The 22,055-nt window shown below is 34.0% G+C and overlaps 1 long non-coding RNA gene across 1 annotated transcript in view; it reads left to right on the top strand.

Annotated features, from left to right (window-relative positions):
- LOC144244156 (uncharacterized) overlaps positions 1-22,055 on the top strand; it is an 88,420-nt gene that overhangs the window by 34,089 nt on the left and 32,276 nt on the right. Inside the window, exons 2-3 of the long non-coding RNA XR_013338854.1 lie at positions 2,668-2,772; positions 4,431-4,596. This is a non-coding gene — a long non-coding RNA (uncharacterized LOC144244156). The remainder of the gene's footprint in view (positions 1-2,667; positions 2,773-4,430; positions 4,597-22,055) is intronic.

The raw sequence follows: 22,055 nt of genomic DNA, 5'->3' as shown, positions 1-22,055 counted from the left end.
TGGGAAGCCAAAAAGAAAAAAAAAAAGTCCTAATTATCCAAAATTTGGCTTCACAATGTCAATATAAACCTTTCTTCCTATTGTGTCATTCCCCCCAGCGATATTCCCACTAACATAATTCAATGAATCCTCAAGCAATACAAAATGCACCTCAAGAGTAATTAATTCCATATTCATCTCCAAGCCCAATATCTCTGGGTGATGGTCATTCTTTATCTCCTAAATTCAAACATGAAGCAAAAATTCTCTACATAAATAGATATAACATATATTTAAAATATATGTGTATGTCTGTGTAATATATATACATCCATCTATATATGTTAACACAGCTATATGTATATGTAATACAACAGGAAAGAGATATTGGTATAGGACACAGAGCAAAGTACTCAGTTTACTTTTCTGTTACTGAGGCATGGTATTTATGATTTTTTTCTTCTGCATTACTTTTTATTTATCTTCAACTATCTCTTTAGTGAAATCAATTTTTTTAGCCTGAGACACCTAAAACTTTGTGCCATAGTCTCTATGCTATGGGTGTCAAACTATACAGACAGTGCCCAAATGGCCCTATGTATATAATTAGGAATTTTTTTTTAACCTTATGCCAGTATGTTTGTTAATGAAGGAAACACTCTAGATTCCCATTCCTTACTACTTCCTTTCTTCTTTTTATAGTAGTAGTCTTCTTCGCTTGTCCTCCAGCAATCAATACAACTTCCTGTTTATTTTGAAAACAGATTATTAATTATAAAAATTAAATGACCTATCCCACTTTGGCATCTTAGAGGCCAAGATATGTGTATTTTGAGAAAAAAATCATCCTATATACAGGTCACTAACCTGACTATATTTTGTATTATGCTTAGTGTTGGCATCCATTATGAAGTCTAGGTACTTTTGGGGTAATATATACAGCAACACCAACAAATCTAACATTTTTTTTCATTTGCTCTGAAATAAGATACTGAACATGAAGGAGTATGGGTGGGCTACTATGATATAATCAAAAGCATTCAATGCAACCACAGATGTCTTCAATTAATTCTGCAAAAAAAAAAAGGCATGGAAAGCAAAAGAAAATTCAGAATAAGTTCATATTTTCATGAGGAACATCACTGCCCACTTTGTTATAGAAAAGGTTCCAATGTAATCAACTGCTTTAGAAACAGGCTGGTCACATGGTGTAAAGTGCCAAATTGGGCTCACGGCTGTTTCTCCTCTACTGGAGGAAGATTGGTTGATTCTGAAAGGAGCTTCATGAGAAGTGGAACATGTTTTTGAGGCTCTGTAATAACTGCCATCCACACATGTATGAGTTCTGCTCAGAGTCCTTTCCGGATTGTCCTATCTAAAACACCATGTGTCACCATTTGATCTCTATCGCCTTACCCTGGCAGCACACATAGCACTATCTGACATAACATTATATACTTATGTTCTTTATTTCATTCACTAAATTATAAGTCAAGGATTTTGCCTGATTTGTTTACTTCTATATCTCAGCACCTAAAATAGTGCCTGGCAATTGATTACACTGGAACCTTTTCTATAACAAAGTGGCTTCTTTCACTTAGCAATATGCATTTAAATTTCCTAGATGTCTTTTAATGGCTTGATAGCTCCTTTGTTTTTATCACTGAGTAATTTTCCATTATCTGGATATATCATGGTTTACACTCTTATCAAAGGACATCTTGGCTGCTTCCACATTTTGGCAATTATGAATAAAGCTGCTCTAAACACTCATGTAGCCATGTGTACACATTTTTCCAACTGCTTTACATAAATATCAAGAAGTACAATTGTTGGATTTTCAAGACTATGAATAGTTTTGTAAAAAAAAAAAATTCCAACTTGTCTTCCAAACAGACTGTAACTTTTTGCATTCCCATCAGCAATGTGTGTGTAATACATATATGTATCCACCTATAAATATATATGTTAACACAGATATATGTATACATAATACAATAGGAAAGAGATGCTGGTATAGGACATAAAACACAGTTCTCACTTCACTTGGGCATGATATTTCTCCATTGTGCATTATTTTTTATTTATGTTCAACTAAAACTTTCTACCATGGGCTCTAAGCCACGGTTCCTGTTACTCCACATCCTCTGCAGAATCTGGTATTGTCAGTGCTTTGGATTTTGGCCATTGTAATCAGCGTACAGTGGTATCTCATTTCTAGTTTCATTTGCAACAACCCAATAACATAGTATGATCTGTACATGTGTTTTGATAAGATGACTGTTCATATTCTGTGCTGAATATGAATTGGGTTATTGGGTTCCTTTTCTTACTATTAAGTTAGAATGTTTTTAGATAATAGCTCTCTGGATAATATTTATAAAATGTATTTTGCAAATATTTTATTCTAGTCTGTGGCTTATCTTCTTATGCTCTTGACTATGTCTTCTGCAGAGAAAAAAAATTTGAAACTTAATGAAGACCAGATTAAAGATTTAAACATTATTTCATGGATAGTACTTCTTGTGCTGTATCTAAAAAGTCATTAACATATCCAAGATCATGTAGGTTTTCTGTTATCTTGTAGGAGGTTTATAGTTTTACATTCTACATTTAGATCTATGATCCATTTTGAGCTAAGTTTTGTGAAGGGTATAAGTCTTCTGTATATTTTGTTTTGGTTTTTAGTATGCAGCTGTTCAGGTATTTAACCATCATTATGTAGAAGAGGTGATCTCTGCTCCATTGTACTGCTTTTGCTACTTTGTCAAGAAATCAGTTGACTACATTTATGTGAGTATATATGAATATATTACTGTGTTCTTTATTCTTTCCATTAAATTGTTTATTATGTCACTGATATAACACTGTCTTGATCACTACAGCTTTATAGTGAATCTTGAAATTGTGTAATTTTAGTATTCTGAATTTCTTATTTTCTTTCAATATTGTGTTGGGTATTCTGGGTCTTTTGCCTCACTATACATCTTTAGAATTGGTTAACATAAAAAAAAAAAAAAAACTTGCTGGGATTTTGATCCTGATTCATTGAATCTGTAGATCAAGTTAGGTAGAACTTACACCTTGAGAGTCTTCCTATCCAAGAATCATGGAATATCTCTATATTTATTTAGTTATTTGATTTTGTTCATCAGAGTTTTGAATTTTCCCTCATACAGGGCTTTTACACTGCTAAATTTATACCTAAGTATTTTGGGGGCACTGCTAATGTAAATGGCATTGTGATTTTAATTTCGGATTCTACTTGCTCACTGTTGGTACCTAGGAAAGAGACTTTTGTATACTAACTTTGTATTCTGTAACACTACTATAATTGGTTTTTAGGTCCAATTGGTTTTTAGGTGCAAGTGCTCTTTTGTTGATTCCTCTGGAATTTCTACATATAGGATCCTATAATCTATGAATAAACACGGTTATATTTCTTCCTTCCCAATATATTCATCTTTTATCCTTTTATTATACCCAATTATCTGAGACTTCCAGCATGATATTGCAAAGGAGTGGTGAGAAGGAACATCCTTGTATTGTTACTGATCTTAGCAGAAAAGTGTCTAGTTTCTGTCCCATTAAGAATGATGTTAGCTACGGTTTTATTTTAGATATTCTTAATCAATTTGTGGAAGTTCCCTTCTATTCTTGGTTTACTGAGAATTTTTAACATGAATAGGTATAAGATTTTGTCACATGCTTTCTCTACAACTGTTGATATGATCATGTGATTGTTCTTATCTAGTCTGCTGATGTGATGAATTACTTTGATTTTCATGTGTTGAAACTGTGTTGCATACCTGTAATAAATCCTATTTGGTTGTGGTGTATAATTCTCAATACATTTTTGAATTTGATTTGCTAACATTTTTTGAGGATTTTTGTGTTTATATTCATGAGAGATAATGGTTTATAGTCTTCTGTCCTTTCAGTGTCTTTTTTAGTTAGGGTAATGCTAGCCTCATAGAGTAAGTTATGAAATATTCCCTTTGTTTCAATATTCTATTTTCTGTAAGAGGTTGTAAAAAAAAAAAAATGGTGTGATCTTTTAAGCCCAACCCTAGCCTATTATAAAGACTTTATCTGGAAGGTCTCACTGGGAAAAACTGTCCTCCCCACAGCAGACCTAGTGCACAACTGCACAACAATCTCTGAAAGCAGTTGTCATCAAAGACTCAGGAGTTGGCGCCCCATGATTCTACACAGAACTGCATTCTGAGCCCAGATCCCTCCATCTGGAGACGTGTGTGTGTGTGTGTGTGTGTGTGTGTGTGTGTGTGTGTGTGTATTGGGGGTTGGAGGGAAACTGATCCTGAGCCAAGGCCTTCTCCAGGTGCCTCTATGAAGATTTCATGTGGAGTAGAAAGTTGTAGGCTTTGAAAACATGTTCTTTTCTCTGACTCAGTACTTTTTCACTCCAAGTCCTCTCCTCCTCTTCCCAGGTCTACAAAGACCATGAACCTTTCATTTGGGACTCCCTCAGCAGTGAAAGAATCCTCATGTGTAGGCTGATCCACCTGACTCTCACCTGATGCTGTTCTGTGGGAGAGAATACGGTATGGGGAGCTAGTCTGTTCCCCTGGGTGGCCTTTTGCTTATACTACTGCGGTAAGTGACTAAAGACTGGATTAAAGTAAGTGATTACCTTCATCTTGGCTTGTTTTAATTGGCCACCTAGACACTTGGTAGCCCAGGTCTTTCCAGCTTAGCTTGATAATTCTCTAAGGAAATAAAATCAACAAATGCCAATCCTGTGATGACAAAAACTCCAAAGTGGTTATTATTATCAAATAACTTGATATAAATGTACATATTGAAATTAATAGAAATACAGAAGTTCTCAGCAGAGGAACAGAAACTATAAAAGAACTGAAAAATGTAATATTCAAAATAATAAATTTGCTAGATAAGCTTAATAGCCAACCCAAAGAGGGAAGCAATAGTGAATTTGAACATAGATAAATATAAATTATCCAATCATAACAACAGAAAGAAAAAAAAAAAACTGGAAAGACAAATTAGAAGAAAAACAGAGCATCAGACCAGATTGTAGAACATTACCAAAACGTGCACTATTCGCATCACTGGTGTCCTAGCTGGAGAGCAGAAAACGGGTTAAGAATAATATTTGAAGAGGGGCGCCTAGGTGGTTCAGTCGGTTAAGCATCCAACTTTGGCTCAGGTCATGATCTCATGGTTGATGGGTTCGAACCCCACATCAGGCTCTGTGCTGACAGCCAGCTCAGGGCCTGGAACCTGTTTCAGATTCTGTGTCTCCCTCTCTCTCTGACCCTCCCCTGCTCACGCTGTCTGTCTGTCTCTCTCTCTGACATAAATAAAACATTTAAAAAAATAATATTTGAAGAAATAGTGGCTCAAAATTAGGAAATTTAGAGAAAAGTACATATTTAAGCAGCTCAGAAAATTCCAAACAAAATAGACTCACCCAGACACATCATTATAAAACTGCTGAAAATCAAGGATAAAAGAAAAAGAAAATGAAAGCAGACAAAAAAAAAAAGATACAGTACATATAGGTGAGCAATTATTAGAATGACTTTTAGTTTCCTGTCTGAAACTATGGAATGTAGCAATATCTTTAACTAGTTGGGGGAAAAAAAAGAAGGAAAAGTGGCAATCACGAATTCTATATCCTTCAGTATGAAAGGATAAATAAAGGACATTTTTAGAAGCATAAAAACTAAAAGAATTTGTGAACAGCAGACCTTCTATCAAAGAAATACTAATCTAAATTATTTAGGCTCAAGAGAAATGATCAGAGAGGGAAAGCTGAAACTTCAGGAATGTACAGCAATAAAAATGACAAATATATATGTAAACACAATATATCGTATTTCTATTAAGTTAAAAATATATATGACTGGTGACGGGGCACCTGGGTGGCTCAGTTACGAATCCAACTTCAGCTCAGGTCATTGGTTCATGGATTTGAGGCCCACATTGGGCTGTGTGCTGACAGCTGGAGCCTGCTTCAGATTCTGTGCCTCCCTCTCTCTCTCTCAAAAATATATAAAAACTTTAAAACATTGCTAAAATATATATATATATTTATGAAACAACAATTATACAGTTGGCTAGTGGATTTTCAGTGCATATAGATATTGTATGTATGTCAACTATAACATAACTGTGAGGGCATAAAACGGGCTTGTATGTTTGCAGGTTTATATATTTATTTGCAGTGATAAACATAAATTCTAGGTAGACAACAAAGAATTAAATAGAGAAATCTACAACAATAACATACACAGAAAAATACAAAGAGATGGGTCCTAAAATCCAATAGATTAAATTAAAATTGAATACTAGAAAATACTTAAATAATCCAAACACAACCAGAAAGTAGAGCAGAGGGACTGAAAAAAACAAAAACAAAAACAAAAAAGATGGGAGACAAACAGTAAAAACTAATAAAATAATAGACCTAAGTCCAACCATATCAGCAATTATGTTACATGGAAAACAACAGTTTTATAGTTTCTTATTAAGTTAAGCATATATTTACAGTATGACATAAAAATTCCACTCCTAAGTATTTAACTGAAAAAACTAAAAACTGTTCACAAAACCTATATGTAACTGGTGTTTGTAGCTTTATTCAAGTTTGTCAAAAGCTAGAAAAATTCAAATGTCCTTCAACTGGTGAATGTATTTTTTAAAAATCTGATAATCCATACAACAGAATAATACTCAGAATAGGAAGGAACTTAATATTGATAGATCCCACAGTAACATTTATTTTGCTAAGTTAACAAAGCTAGACTCAAAAGTCTGTACATTGTGGGGCTCCTGGGTAGCTCAGTCAGTTAAGCGTCTAACTTGGTTCCATCTCAGGTTATGATCCCATGGTTTGTGAGTCAGAGCCCTACATTGGGCTCCGTGCTTACAGTGTGGAGTGTTTGGGATTCTCTCCCTCTCTTTCTGCCCCTCCCACACTCACTCTCTCTGTCTTTCAAAGAAAAAAAATAAATAAAGGTGAGTCTTTAAAAACAAATTCTATATGTTATACGATCACATTTATCTGACATTTTGGAAAATCTTTCATTTAGGATTGAAGGGATGGACTGACTATAAAGGAGAATCATGAGGGCTTTTTGGAGGATTAAAATTGATACATATCTTGAGTATGGTGGTGGTTACATGACTCTGCATTTATCAAAGCTTAATACACTATATACCATAAGTAAACTGTATGTAAAGTAAAACCAATCATTAAAAAAACAGTGCTCTGCAGGGATATTGAAAAATGTTAGGTATAATTATCATTATTATCCCTATGATAATAACGTTCTGGCATACTAAATATTCCATTAAATATGGAATGACTTATAGTCTAACTATATAAATTGACCTCCATATAAATCTATGTTCTTCTCTGCTCTATATACTTCCAAAATCCACTTACACACATATTTGTCCAATTGTGCTTATTGAAAAGTCTTGAGGGGCAGCTGGATGGCTCCCACTTAAGTGTCCAACGTCAGCTCAGGTCATGATCTTGCAGTTCATGGGGTTCAAGCCCCATGTCAGGCTCTGTGCTGCCAGCTCAGAGCCTAGAGCCTGCTTCGGATTCTCTCTCTGCCCCTCCCCTATTCATCTCTGTCTCTTAAAAATAAACATTAAAAAATTTTAATAAAATAAGTCTTGAAATAATTTTTTTTAGGTGAGCCTTCTACTTTTGCTCTTGACTTTACAATTGGCCATCAGAGAGCACTGAGGTCCTAATTCTAGTTTTGTATACAGAACAATGAGTAGTGTTAGAAAAGGGAAGTTAAAAGGAAGATTTTTGGAAGGATAAAAACTGGCTTATCCTCCACAATAATTTGCTTACATTAAATTATTGCACAAACCTCAATTAATGCAAGAAACCATTCCTGAATAATAAGGTACCAGTTGTTGAGGTGACAATCCCCCATGGGGATGGCAAGAGAAATCCCAGGAGCCCCGATTCCAATTTTTATTATCTCCCTCTATGTTTTAAAATTTCAATTTTAAAACCTTGTAAGACTGTAAATCCCACTAAGATTACAAATTGGCAACCAACCAATTCAGTCTTTTCATATGAATGTTGGTTACCTCGATGCTATGCATGAATTAAGAGAGTTCTAGAGGTTCCTGGAATGTAACCTGTGCCTTGTGATTAAATTGTAGGTGTCTGAATTTGCCTTTCTCTTTCTTCTGGTAGCCTACAAATATCAGAGGCATCTACTACCTCTAATACTTATATTCCTATCCTCTACAAATGGTTGTGTTATGATGTTATTGTTTTATTAGTTTTAATCAATGACCACTTGATCTGTCAAAGTCTTTCCTTAACTGTGTCCTTTAACTCCAGATGACCATATATTAAATTGTTTAATTTGTTGTTTTATTACTGCCTGCTAAATGCTGCCAAATTCTAATTATGTAATACTTGCTGGATTTTTATAATTGCTCTCAGTCCCAACTGGGGCCAAATAATCACCACTATACTACCAATTGAAAAAAAAAATCTGTGGTCAACCATCAACCATTCCTTGTACCTAAATCTCTATGTCAGATTTTGTAATTTCAAGAAATGCAGGCTGATTCTGATTTGAAGCAAAAATAATCAATGAGTCTTTCAATAATCTGGAAAAACAGTTTGTTCTAATTTCCAGAGATAAGAAAAAAAAATCTTGGAAAATATGTACTGAATACCTAAAATTACAAAAAAAATGAATAAATATAAAGAAGATATGTAAATGTGAATTTGGTCAAAACTGCAATTTTGATGTAAGGCAAGAAAATATTTCAGTCTTCATTTTGTAACTTTTCTATTACTAATGCTTTCATGATAACGAAACAAGAATATCACTTTTGAGAGGTTTTTATCTAATAATGCTTTTTAAGCCCTTATTCCCTCTGCTTTTATTTTACATTCCATTTTATTTAAGCAGCTTTATAAACTGTTTTATTAAAAAAATAATAGAGGTAAAGGAATACTTGTTCGTAGGAGAAATAGTCCAGAAATAACTTTCAACTTTTAAATGTTGCTAATATTTGATTTCAAAAGAGGTGAAAATATTTGACTAGCTTACTTCACATTCATATATTATAATAAAATCTCAGTTGTTATAGGAACAAAAATGGAAATATTTTTTAAAAAAAATTAATGTTTATTTATTGCTGGGAGAGGACAGAGCTCAAGCAGGGGAGGGGCAGAGAGACAGGGAGACACCGAATCCGAAGTAGGCTCCAGGCTCTGAACTGGCAGCACAGAGCCCAACCTAGGGCTCAAACCCAGGAGTTGCAAGATCATGACCTGAGCTGAAGCTGGATGCTTAACCGACTAAGCCACCCAGGTGCCCCACAAAAACAGAAATCTAAAGTATATAGATACTGCAGTGAATGGAGAAGTGCATTTTTTTCATAAGTAATTAGAATATTTACTAAAAAGATTACCCTTGAGCTGGAGCAAGTGGTTGCAGATACAGTAATAGTTAAGAACATAGATTCTGAAAGTTTATTTTGGGTACAAATATTAATTGTGCTACTGGTACAGACTTAATATTTGTGTCCCTCCAAAATTCATATTTTGAGATAACTTCCCAATATGAGGGCATTATGAAATGTGGCCTTTAGCAGCTGATTAGATCACTAGGGTAGAGCTCTCATAGATAGGATTAGCATCCTCATAAAGGAGACCCCAGAAAGCTTTCCTGCCCTTTCTGCCATGTGTAGACATAATAAGAAGATGGATATCTATGAACCATGAGCTGAGCTCTCACCATATAATCTGCTTGCAGCTTGATCTTGGACTTCCTCCTCCAGAAAAATGAAAATTAAATGCTAAGCCCCCCAGTCTATAGTATTTTTGTTGGGGCAGTCCAAACAAACAAAGACATCCACAATAACAGCCCAAACAGACCATAAGACAGCCACTAACCAACTGGGTGACTGCCAACTACTGCTTAACCACACTATGCCTTGGTTTTCTCTCTTGTAAATGAAAGGGGTAGTAACTGTTTCATCAGTTTCTTTGAGGATTACATGACTTAACAAACATAAAGCACTTAAAGTAGTGACTGGAACTGAGTAAGGTACAAATAGTTATTATGAAATAGAAGAGGAACTTGTGTTTTGGCACATGAACAATGGAGAACAGATACTGTGATACAAAATGGGAAAAGCAGGCCATTTGAAGAATAAAAATCATTACTGTTTGGCTGGGATGAAGTGAAAAATTTTAGTAATAAACGAAGCTGGTAATACAGGAAATACAGGGAAATTACAAGGTGGTACTTTTGACTGTCATGGGACTGTTAGCCTCATTTTAAAAATGTATGTTAATTACAAAATAATGTTGTTTTTTTTTCAGTCACACAATTTGAGCATAATATTAACTGGTTCTTACTGATATATACACACAGGTATCTAAAATATAGGGTACCCTGCAAATCAAACTGCAAAATCACAAATAGGAGTAAACTGTAACCTTTTTTTACTTAATAACAAAATCTCTAGCTCAGGAAGAAGAATACACAGCATTAAGGAAATCCCAGATTTATAGACAAGAAGATAAATGACTTGAGACAAATATTTTAAAAAATTAGAAAATAACCCAATCTTTTTACAATAGATCTTCTAAAATTTACTGATTAAATTGAAAATACTGTTTATTTCTTGAATGTCATTTTAAAATTAATAATTGAATGTTTTTCCATATCCTGAAGGGGGACTAGGTCCACATTAACCATAGTCAATAGGAACATCTATTATTTATTAGTCATATTGGATGTTCCAATCACTTGGCAGCCTTCAGGCATATTTCTAATGGAAAGAAGGATACTATAGGATTTCAAAACAGTCTTAATTTGAAGATTTAAGTATAGAAATTCAAAGGCTAAGTTGCCTAAAAAGACAATGGTTTTGTTTATATATTCATCTAATACCACTTAAAGTGGAACTTGTAAAAATGTATTTATTTCTGTGTGATGCTGTTCATTTAGCCACATTTAACAATAATATGAGCTCAGAAAATTCAAGGACCAATTACATCCTGAATGTCACTCACCTGGGAAAGCTGTATGTTATAGGCCTGCAGGGTAAATGTCAAGTGAATGTGTTTGGAATGTAGCCATATCTGATTAGCAAATCTGTTTTCAGCATATTCAATTGCCAGGCATATGTAATTTTCCCTGTGTTCCTAAATCATAATGGTAGAAAATAGGGTACTCTGCAAATCCTAGACCATTAAGGCAGTAGGGCTAAGGATTCAATTCTGATTAATAAACACTAGATATCTAAAATTGTGAAATCAATGAGATAAATTTTGTTAAATACTTTTATGAAATCTCCTACACAGCTGTATCATTTATATATTTGATTTTTTTCACATGTTTTGACCATATTTATGATCACATATTTGCCATACTTACTTACATTGCAAACTATTTATTGGTCTTTTCTCCTTAACTGGATTTTTACAATGTTTGCCAGTTAGGTCATCTATTACTTGGGTATTCCAAATTTCCCTTTGCTTTGTGCAGTGCAAGTAGATAATAAAAATTAATTAATGGATAGTGACAGCTTTCTAATTCTTGCTTCTAAGTATGAAACATACTTGCACAATAGACGCCCTCATGAAAAATACCTAGAAGCTTTTCTCAGAAGAGAATAGGATTTTTGATGCATGGAAGGGATGTATATTAGTAGGCTTTTCATAGGAACCTAAGTAAGACTTATGAATAAGACTGCTGTTGCCCAAAAGTGACACTATTAATTAGACTAGGAAAGCTTGGTAGGCTTGAAGCAAGCAGTAAATTATTGACTCTTTCCTACTGACAGTGATAATAAGAAATATTAAATATTCACTCTAGGAGTCAAGATTTAACTATTCATATGCTGTTTTGCAAAATGATCTTTGGTGCAGTATCTTTATGAACATTTTAAAAGTGTACAAAGATTGCTGTCACCCCCATGAAAATACTATGTGACGGGCAATCTAGTTATCTATGGATTAATCTAAACTGCAAATCCTTGAATGGTAATCTAATTCCTGACAAGATTCTCTAATGAATGCCATGCAGTTTTATATCTTCTCAAAGAGCTAGTGAAATTTTACACTGATATTTTTGGCTTAGAAGAAAAACAGAATAAGGAACAAAATGTACTTAGTATAACCATAATTTGTTTCTGTATGGAAACACTTTCATTAATTTTGCATAATGTAAATCATCTAGAATAGCATTTGTTGGGGTGTTTCACAAATATCTTTTTTTCAGTTTTTCCTGAGGAGGAAAGGGAAGAAAAAGAAGAGGAAATATAATCGCAATGACATTTCTAGGATTTCATTCTTCCATATCCACTGAAAGAGTGGCTCCTGCCCTAAAGTCATGATTGAGCCCATAAAATATGCACATCTTGCAACATAATGTGTATCTTAAAATATAAAGTCAAATTTTATCAGTACAATAATTTACTTAATTTTCCCAAAAGTAAATTTAACTTTTATAGTCTTCTATTTAACCCAAATGAAAGATCTATTTGAAATAAAATATATCAATATATCCAAAATTTTCAGTTTTTCTTTAGACAATCGATTCTTTAAATATTGTAAGTAATAAATATAATTGTTATGACTATCAAAAGTATGCTTTGCGATTACAAAAGAGACTTCTCAGCAGTAAAAAGAGGGTAGTTACTCCTAATGTACAATATAATACATTTCATTGAAATATCTATATAATTGTTACAACTTCTTAAAATATATATGAAAACTATTAAATAGGAGCATTCATAGAAGAAAACTAAGCTAAATATAATGCGAATGATCAGTTGATTAGTTAGGAAAAATCTAAATTCAACCTTAGTGAGCCTATCTATGGCTCTTCTAAGATCTCAAAGGCAATACTTGTAAATTAATTCTGCCAAGATCTAGCACTTGATAAGAACTAAATAGCTTTACCCCACAAGGAAATAGACAAAAGAACAAGGATTTTTAAAAAGAATCAGAAGGGGTGCCTGTGTGGCTCAGCTGGTTAAGCCTCCAATTCTTGGCTTCAGCTCAGATCATAAATTTAACCCCTACATCAGGTTCTGTGCTGACAATACCGAGCCTGCTTAGGATTCATTCTCTCTCTCTCCCTTTCCCTCTCTCTCTCTCTCTCTCCCTCCCTCCCTCCCTCCCCTTTCTCTGCTCTCTATCTCACTTTCTCTCAAAATAAATAAACCTATTAAAAATAATAAAAAAAAGATTTAGACTGAATAGTAGCATTTTAATCATACCTTAGAATAGAAAAAGAAGATTTGCAGAAGTAAGAAGAAATCTCGAAAGTTATCCTTCTTTTTCTTCTATCAGTAGACCTGGCATTGTCACAGTAAGTCATATTAGAAGATGAAACTGGCCTAATTTTGTTTTAAATCTCTCATTAAAAAAAAGAGAAGAAAATTCACCAGAAATCTTATCTTATACATTTAATCAATCTTTTCATAGCTAACATAATCTGCTTTCATGTTATGAAATCATATTTATGATCTCATTAAAAGTTGAAGAAATACACACCTCTTTTTTCCATAGTTAAATGATTTCTCTATCATCTTTATTAATTAGATTCAGTTTAATTCCTGCACAACCAACATATTTTTAGATTTCCCTTCAATTTTCTGTGCCCTGTGTGGTATGGTATGTGAAAGGGATTTCCCAAAGCAGTAATCCCCTAACTTTATAACTTTACTGGTAAAAAATTAAGTTACACTTGACTATATGATTCATTATTTATAAATCATATGTCTATATTATATTAATATATGATATGCATATCTACATAATAATGGAAAGAATAATGGGATGAGATAAAAATAAATGTGTTAAAGTTCTAATATTTTCTTCTTATACCAAAACTGAAACTCCCTCAAGGGCATATATTTGAGAGTAAATAGGTCATGAATATTCATTATAGGATTCCTTAAATAATCCTTAAATAATCTTACTTTTTTTTTTGGTTATTTTTCTGTAATTGATGATGCCACCCTATTCAGAAATTAAATTTCAAAATACAGATATCATTACTTTCCTTCAAATCTGACCAATTTTCTACATATCTTTCTATGTTGCACAGGTCCAGAACTAGTAATAATCTTTTAAATAGTATCCTGTCAGTAGTCAGAGTAACCTAATAAAATTAAAATAGATCTTAATTTTATTTTGGAAATCAATGTTTTTAACAGATACAGATAAGAGAAATTTGTAATACAAAGCCTATTAAATAGCTCACTTTTTTTTTAAATCTTCATATTTTCATTCACTAATGATATCTATTATACGAATAATTTCAATGTTCTTTTTATATTCACAATGAACTCTGTAGAGTTGTATTTTTTGAAATTTCAGATAAAACATTTTTAGTGGTCAAATGTAGATGGCATTTTTAATTTTTTTAAGCGTATTTATTTTTAGAGAGAGGAAGAGAGAGAGAATCCCAAACAGGCTCTGTGCTGTCAGCACAGAGCCCAATGTGGGACTCAAACCCCTGAGCCATGAGATCATGACCTGAGCTGAAATCAAGTTAGGACGCTTAACTGATTGAGCTACCCAGGCACCCTGGAATCCTAATTGTTAGTAAGTACTATAAAAGTATTATTAAGCAGAGTGAAAAATAGTCTCAAATATATGTTCCCTATCCATTCACTGAATATTAATTTGTACTATATATGTATTTTTTTATTTTATAAACTTTGCTATATTAAGTACATATGGTTCATTTTGAAATCAAAGTACCTTATTGGCCAGAATTCTAGGCTATTTGGATTGACAACACTTTCCTGATAAATGTGTCTGATGGTGGTTGTTTTGGGAGCCAAAATTCACATATCAAGTTTTTAAAAGATATGTATATAAAACCTTTAACCTATAACTCAAAGCATATTATATGCATTTTTAGAGCCTAAGAACAAGTGAAATGCAAGGTAAATACTATTCAACACACTGTATTGTATGGTAAGCTGACCCAAGTCTGTTAATGACCAGTATCAATCTTTATTCATAAGTTATATGTCTCTTATTTCCACACGTGTAAATTCATGAATACCAAACAAATGTGACAAGTAAAGTTTGACTAAAACTGACTCAATTATTAATCTTCTCAATCTATGGTCAGGATTTAAATAATATTTAAAAAATCAATTATTTAATGATTAACTCCTCCCTCAAGGAGGGAGTAACAGCTTTGGCATAACTCTTCCCTCAAGGAAGAAAAAACAGTTTTGGCTTTAGATGTTTCCTGTCAATGTCTTGCAATACTAAATAAAATACAAAATATGTATTTAGCTACTGCATACTGTATGTTAGTATATGAGGACAACAGAATTATTAAATATTCATTTTGAAGGATCTTTGGAATGGAATAATTGTGCAAAAAATGTGGCTGCTTGGTGGTAAGAAAATGAGGCAGTGGCAACAACCGTTCTTTTTAATAATAACCTTGAATTTATTAAGAAAATGTCTATTTAAAAAAGAAAGAGAGAAAGTCAAACTTAAAAGTAAATGAAAGGTAAATGACAGTAAGGCAAGTAAGAAATAGGCATAATTATTTTATTTCAATTTTATAAAGTATAAATTTATGAAATTTACTATAAGTTAGAATTTTACCTACTTGGAAAGTATTTTCAAAATGCACTTTTGCAATTTCCTTTCTATCATTATACTTGATAAAGCATATGGAAGAATAATTATATTTTATAACAACATATCTATTAAGAGCTTCCAAGAATCTTTATGAATTCTTGTTCTTACCATTACTTCTCTTTGAACTATCTTTCTTCAGCTTCCATGTTGCCATTAAAAAATACTTTTATATAGGCATACCTTGGAGATATTACGGGTTAGGTTCCAGACCACCACAATAAAATGAATATTGCAATAAAATGAGACCAAAAAAATCTTAGTTTCCTACTGCATATAGGTTTACACTAGACTATAATCTAATAATGTGCAATATCATGTCTAAAAATATATATACCTTATTTTAAAAATACTTTGTGGCTAAAAATTGCTAACCATCATATGAGCTTTAGGGAGTTACAATTTTTTCCTAGCGGAGGGTCTTGCCTCAGTATGGATTATGGTGGTGGTTACTGAAGGTTGGGGTGGTTGTGTCAGTTTCTTGTAATAAGACAAAAATAAAATTTACCTTTTACTTTCCCAAATGATTTCTCTATAGTATTTGATGCTGCGCATCATTTTTTAGTAGCATTATTACCCACAGTAGAATTTGTTTAAAAATTGGAGCCAATCTTGTCAAACTGCTGCTTTACCAACTAAGCGTATGCAATATTTCAATCTTTTGTTTGCACTTCAACAATCTGTACAGCATCTTCACCACCATCTTGAAGTTCTACTTCAAGAAACCACTTGCTTGGCTTATCCATTCAAGTTTTATTATGAGAATTGCAGCAATCGAGTCACATTATCAGGCTCTATTGCCTCCAATGAGGTCTTGTACTCCTCGAAGTCATCCATAAAGACTGGAATCAACTTACTCCAAACTCCTGTTAATGATGATATTTTGGAACTTTCCCATGAATCGCAAATATATATATGTGTGTGTGTGTGTGTGTGTGTGTATAGGATATATATATGATATCCTATCATATATATATATGATATATATATACATATATATACATATTACATCCAAGTTAGTTAGCATATAGCGCTACAATGATCTCAGGAGCAGATTCCAGTGATTCATCTGCTATGTATAACACCCAGATATCATCTCAACAAGTGTCCTCCCTAATGTCCCTTACCCATTTAGCCCATTGTCCCACTCACAACCCCTACAACAATGCTTAGTTTGTTCTCTGTATTTAAGAGCCTCTTATATTTTGTCCCCTTCTCTGTTTTTTATATTATTTTTGCTTCCTTTCCATTATGTCCATCTGTTTTATATCTTAAATTGTTCATATGAGTCAAGTGATATGATGTCTTTCTCTGGTTAATTTTGCTTAGAATACTCTCTAGTTCTAGCCATGTATTTGCAAATGGCAAGGTATCATTATTTTTTATTGCTGAGTGATACTCCATTGTGTGTGTGTGTGTGTGTGTGTGTTTGTGTGTGTGTGTATGTGTATATACCAAATCTTCTTTATCCATTCACTTGTCATTGGACATTTGGGATGTTTTCATACTTTTGCTATTGTCAATAGCACTGCTATAAATATTGTGATGCATGTACCCCTTTGAAACAGTACACCTGTATCCCTTGGATAAATACCTAGGAGTGCAATTGCTAAGTCATAGTGTCATTCTATTTTTAATTTTTTGAGGAACCTCCATACTGTTTTCCACAGTGGCTGCACCAGTTTGCATTCCCGCCAGCAGTGCAAAAGAGATTCTCTTTCTCCACATCCTTGCCAACATCTGTTATTGCCTGTGCTATCTTTTTTAGCCATTTGGATGGGTGTGAGGTGGTATCTCAGTGTGGTTTTAATTTGTATTTCTGATGATGAGTGGTACTGAGCATTTTTTTCATGTGTCTGTTCACCATCTGGATGCCTTTTTTTGGAGAAGTGTCTATTCATGTCTTTTGCCCATTTCTTCATGGGATTATTTGAATTTTGGGCATTGAGTCTGATATGCTCTTTATAGATTTTGGATAGTAACCTTTTATCTGGCATGTCAATTCCAAATGTCTTCTCCCGTTCCGTAGGTTGCCTTTTATTTTTTTCTCATTGTTTCCTTTGCTGTGCAGAAGCTTTTTATTTTGATGAGGTCCAAAAAGTTCATTTTTGCTTTTATTTCCCTTGCCTTCGTACATGTGTAGAGCAAGAAACTGCTGAAGCTGAAGTCAAAGTGGTTCCTCCTTGTTTTCTCTTCTGGAATTCTGATGGCTTCCTGTCTTACATTTCAGTCTTTCATCCACCTTGAGTTTATTTTTGTGTGTTGTGTAAGAAAGTGGTCCAGGTTCATTTTTCTGGATGTCACTGTCCAGTTTTTCCAGCACCATTTGCTAAAGAGACTGTCTTTATTCCACTGGGATGTTCTTCCTGCTTTGTCAAAGATAAGTTGGCCATACATTTGTGGTCCATTTCTGGGTTCTCTATTCTGTTCCTTGGATCTGTCTGTTTTTGCACCATTACCATACTGTTTTGATGGTTACAGCTTTGCAATACATCTTGAAGTCCGGGATTGTGAGGTCTCCAGCTTTCGTTCTCTTTTTCAGGTTCTCTTTGGCTATTTGAATCTTTTCTGATTCCATGCACATTTTAGGATTGTTTGTTCTAGTTCTGTGAAGAATGCTGGTGTTATTTTAATAGGGATTACACTGAATACATAGATTGCTTTGGGCAGTATTGACATTTCAATGATTGTTCTTCCCATCCGTGAGCATGGAATATTTTTCCAATTTTGTGTCTTCTTCAATTTATTTCAGAAGCTTTCTATAGTATTCAGTGTATAGATATTTCACCTCTTTGGTTAGGTTTATTCCTACATGTTTTATGGGTTTTGATGCAATTGTAAATGGGACTGATTCCTTGATTTCTTTTTCTCTTGCTTCGTTGTTGGTGTATAGGAATGCAACCAATTTCTGTGCATTGATTTTATATCCTGCAACTCTGCTGAATGCATGGAATAGTTCTAGCAGAGTTTTGGTGGAATATTCTGGGTTTTCCATAGAGTATCATGCCATTTGCAAAGAGTGAAAGTTTGACTTTGTCCTTGATGATCTGGATGGCTTTTATTCCTTTGTGTTGTCTGATTGCTGAGGCTAGGACTTCCCATACTATATTGAATAACAGTGGTGAGAGTGGACATCCCTGTCGTGTTCCTGACCTTAGGAGGAAAGCTCTCAGTTTTTCCCCATTGAGGATGATATTAGTTGTGGGTCTTTTATACATGGCTTTTACGATCTTGAAGTATGATCCTTCTACCCTTACTTTATTGAGGTTTTTATCAATAAAGGATGCTTTATTTTCTCAAATACTTTCTCTACGTATTTGAGAGGATCATATGGTTCTTGTCTTTTATTGATGTTATGTATCACATTGATTATTTGTTGTTATTGTTTTAGTTTTGAACAATCCTTGAATCCTGCATATAAATCCCACTTGGTCATGGTGAATAACTCCTTTAATGTATTGTTGGATCTGAATGGCTAGCATTTTCTTGAGAATTTCTGTATCCATCTTCATCAGGGAAATTGGTCTGTAGTTCCCTTTTTTAGTAGGGTCTTTCCCTGGTTTTGAAATCAAGGTAATGCTGGCTTCATAGAATGATTTGGAAGTTTCCCTTCCATTACTATTTTTTATAATAGGGTCAGAAGAATAGGTGTTAACTCCTCTTCTAATGTTTGGTAAAATTCCCCTGGAAAGCCATCCAGCCCTGGATTCTTGTTTTGTGNAAGCCATTCAGCCCTGGGTTTTTGTTTTGTGGGAAAGTTTTTTTTTTTTTTTTTTTTTTTTTTACTATATTGATTTCTCTACTGGTTATGGGTCTGTTCAAATGTTTTATTCTTGTTTCAGGTTTGGTAGTTTACATATTGCTAGGAATTTGTCCATTTCTTCTAAATTGCCCATTTTATTGGTGTCTAGTTGCTCACAATATTCTCTCAATATTGTTTGCATATTTCTGCAGTGTTGGTTGTGATCTCTCCTGTTTCATTCTTGATTTTATTTATTTGGGTCCTTTTCATTTTGTTTTTGATCAAATTGGCTAGATGTTTATCAATTTTGGAATGCTTTCAGAGAATCAGCTTCTGGTTTCATTGATCTGTTCTACTGTGTGGGTTTTTTTTTTTCCCCAATAGCATTGATTTCTGCTCTAATCTTTAGTATTTCCTGACTTCTGCTGGTTTTGGGTTTTATTTGCTGTTATTTTTCCAATTCTTTAAGGTGTAAGGTTAGGTTGTGTATCTGAGGCCATTCCTTCTTTACAAACGCCTGGATTGCTATATACTTCCCTCTTAGGACCGCCTTTGCTGTATCCCACAGGTTTTGAGCCGTGGGGTTATCATTTTCATTGGCTTCCATGTACTTTTTAATTTCCTCTTTAACTTCTTGGTTAGCCATTCATTCTTTAGTAGGATGTTCTTTAGTCTTTGAGTATTGTTTTTTATTTTTATTTTTTCCAAAATTTTTCTTGTGGTTGATTTCGAGTTTCATAGCATTGCAGTCTGAAAATATGCACACGGTATGATCTCAATCTTTTTGTACTTGTTAAGGGTTAATTTGTGTCCCAGTATGTGATCTGTTCTTAGGAGAATGTTCCATGTGCACCCAAGAAGAGTGTGCATTCTGCAGCTTTAGGACAAAATGTTCTGCTTTTAGGATAAAATGATCTGTTAAGTCCTTCTGGTCCAGTGTGTTACTCAAAGCCACTGCTTCCTTGTTGATTTTCTGTTTAGATGATCTGTCCAATGCTGTAAGTGGGGTGTTGAAACCACTATTATTATGGTATTATTAACAATGAGTTTCTGTATGTTTGTAATTAAATGATTTATATATTTGAGTGTTTCATGTTTGTAGCATAAATGTTTACAATTGTTAGATCTTCTTGGTGGATAGACCACTTAATTATGATATAATGTCCTTCTTCATCTCTTGTTACTCTCTTTATTTTAAAATCTAGATTGTCTGATACAAGTATGGCTACTCCGGGTTCCTTGTGGCAAATATTAGCATGATAGATGGTTCTCCATTCCCTTACTTTCTTTTTTTTTTTTTTAAGTTTTTTTTTTAATGTTTTTATTTATTTCTAGGAGAGAGAGAGAGAGACAGCGTGAGCAGGGGAGGGTCAGAGAGAGGGAGACACAGACTCTGAAACAGGCTCCAGGCTCTGAGCTGGCAGTCAGCACAGAGCCCGACGCGGGGCTCGAACCCAGGAACCGTGAGATCATGACCCAAGCGAAAGTCAGACGCTCAACCGACTAAGCCACCCAGGCGCGCCTCCATTCCCTTACTTTCAATCTGAAGGTGTCTTTAGGTTTACAATGGTTCTCTTGTAAATAGCATATAGATGGATCCTGTTTTCTTATCCATTCTGTTACCCTAGGTCTTTGGATTGGAACATTTAGTTCACTGACATTTAGTTAAGTACTGAAAGATATGTATTTATTGCCAATATGTTCCATGTAGAGTTGGGAGTTTCTGGTGGTGGTGTTCTCTGGTCCTTCTAGTCTTTGTTGCCTTTGGTCTTATTTGTTTTGTTTTTCATCTTTTCTCTCTTCAAAGAGTCCCCCTTAAGATTTCTTACAAGGTTGGTTTAGTGGTCAAAAACTCCTTTAGTTTGTCTGGGTAGCTTTTTCTCCTTCTATTTTGAATGACAGTATTTCCGGATANTTTTTTTTTTTTTTAGCATGTTGAATATATCCTGCCACTCCTTTCTGGTCTGCCAAATTTCTGTGGACAGGTATACTATGAACCTGATCTGTCTTCCCTTGTGGGTTATGGACATTTTCCCCCCTTGATCTTTTCATGATTCTTTCCTTGCCTGAGTATTTTGTGAATTTGACTATGATATGCCTTATTGATGGTCAATGCTTTTGTTAAATCTAATGGGAGTTCTCTGTGCTTCCTGGATTTTGATGTCTCTATCTTTCCCAAGTTTAGGAAAGTCTCCTACTATGATTTGCTCATATAAACCTTCTACCCTTTTTTTTCTCTCTTCATCTTCTGGGACCCCTATGATTTGGATGTTATTCCTTTTCAGTGAGTCACTGAAATCTCTAATTATTATATTGTGCTCTTTTACCTTAGTTTCCCTCATATTTTTCTGCTTCATTATTCTCCATAAGTTTGTCCTCCATATTGCTGATTCACTGCTCTGCTTTATTCATCCTTCCTGTCATGGCATCCTTCGAGATGTCAGCTCAGTTACAGCATTTTTAATTTTGTCTGACAAGATTCTACTTCATTTGTCTCCATAGCAAGGGATTCTAATCTATTTTGACCCCAGCTATTATTCTTATTATTATGATTCTGAATTCTGGTTCAGATATCTTTCTGGCATCTGTGCTGGTTAAGTCTGTGGTTGTCATTTCTTCCTGTTGTTTCTTTTGGGGTGAATTCCATCATTTCCTCATTTT

The sequence above is a fragment of the Crocuta crocuta genome, unplaced genomic scaffold (genome assembly GCF_008692635.1).
Source record: "Crocuta crocuta isolate KB4526 unplaced genomic scaffold, BGI_CrCroc_1.0 scaffold724, whole genome shotgun sequence".
NCBI classification, from domain to species: domain Eukaryota; kingdom Metazoa; phylum Chordata; class Mammalia; order Carnivora; family Hyaenidae; genus Crocuta; species Crocuta crocuta.
The sequence above is the reverse complement of the archived record's forward strand: the minus strand, read 5'-3'. Positions and strand labels throughout refer to the sequence as shown.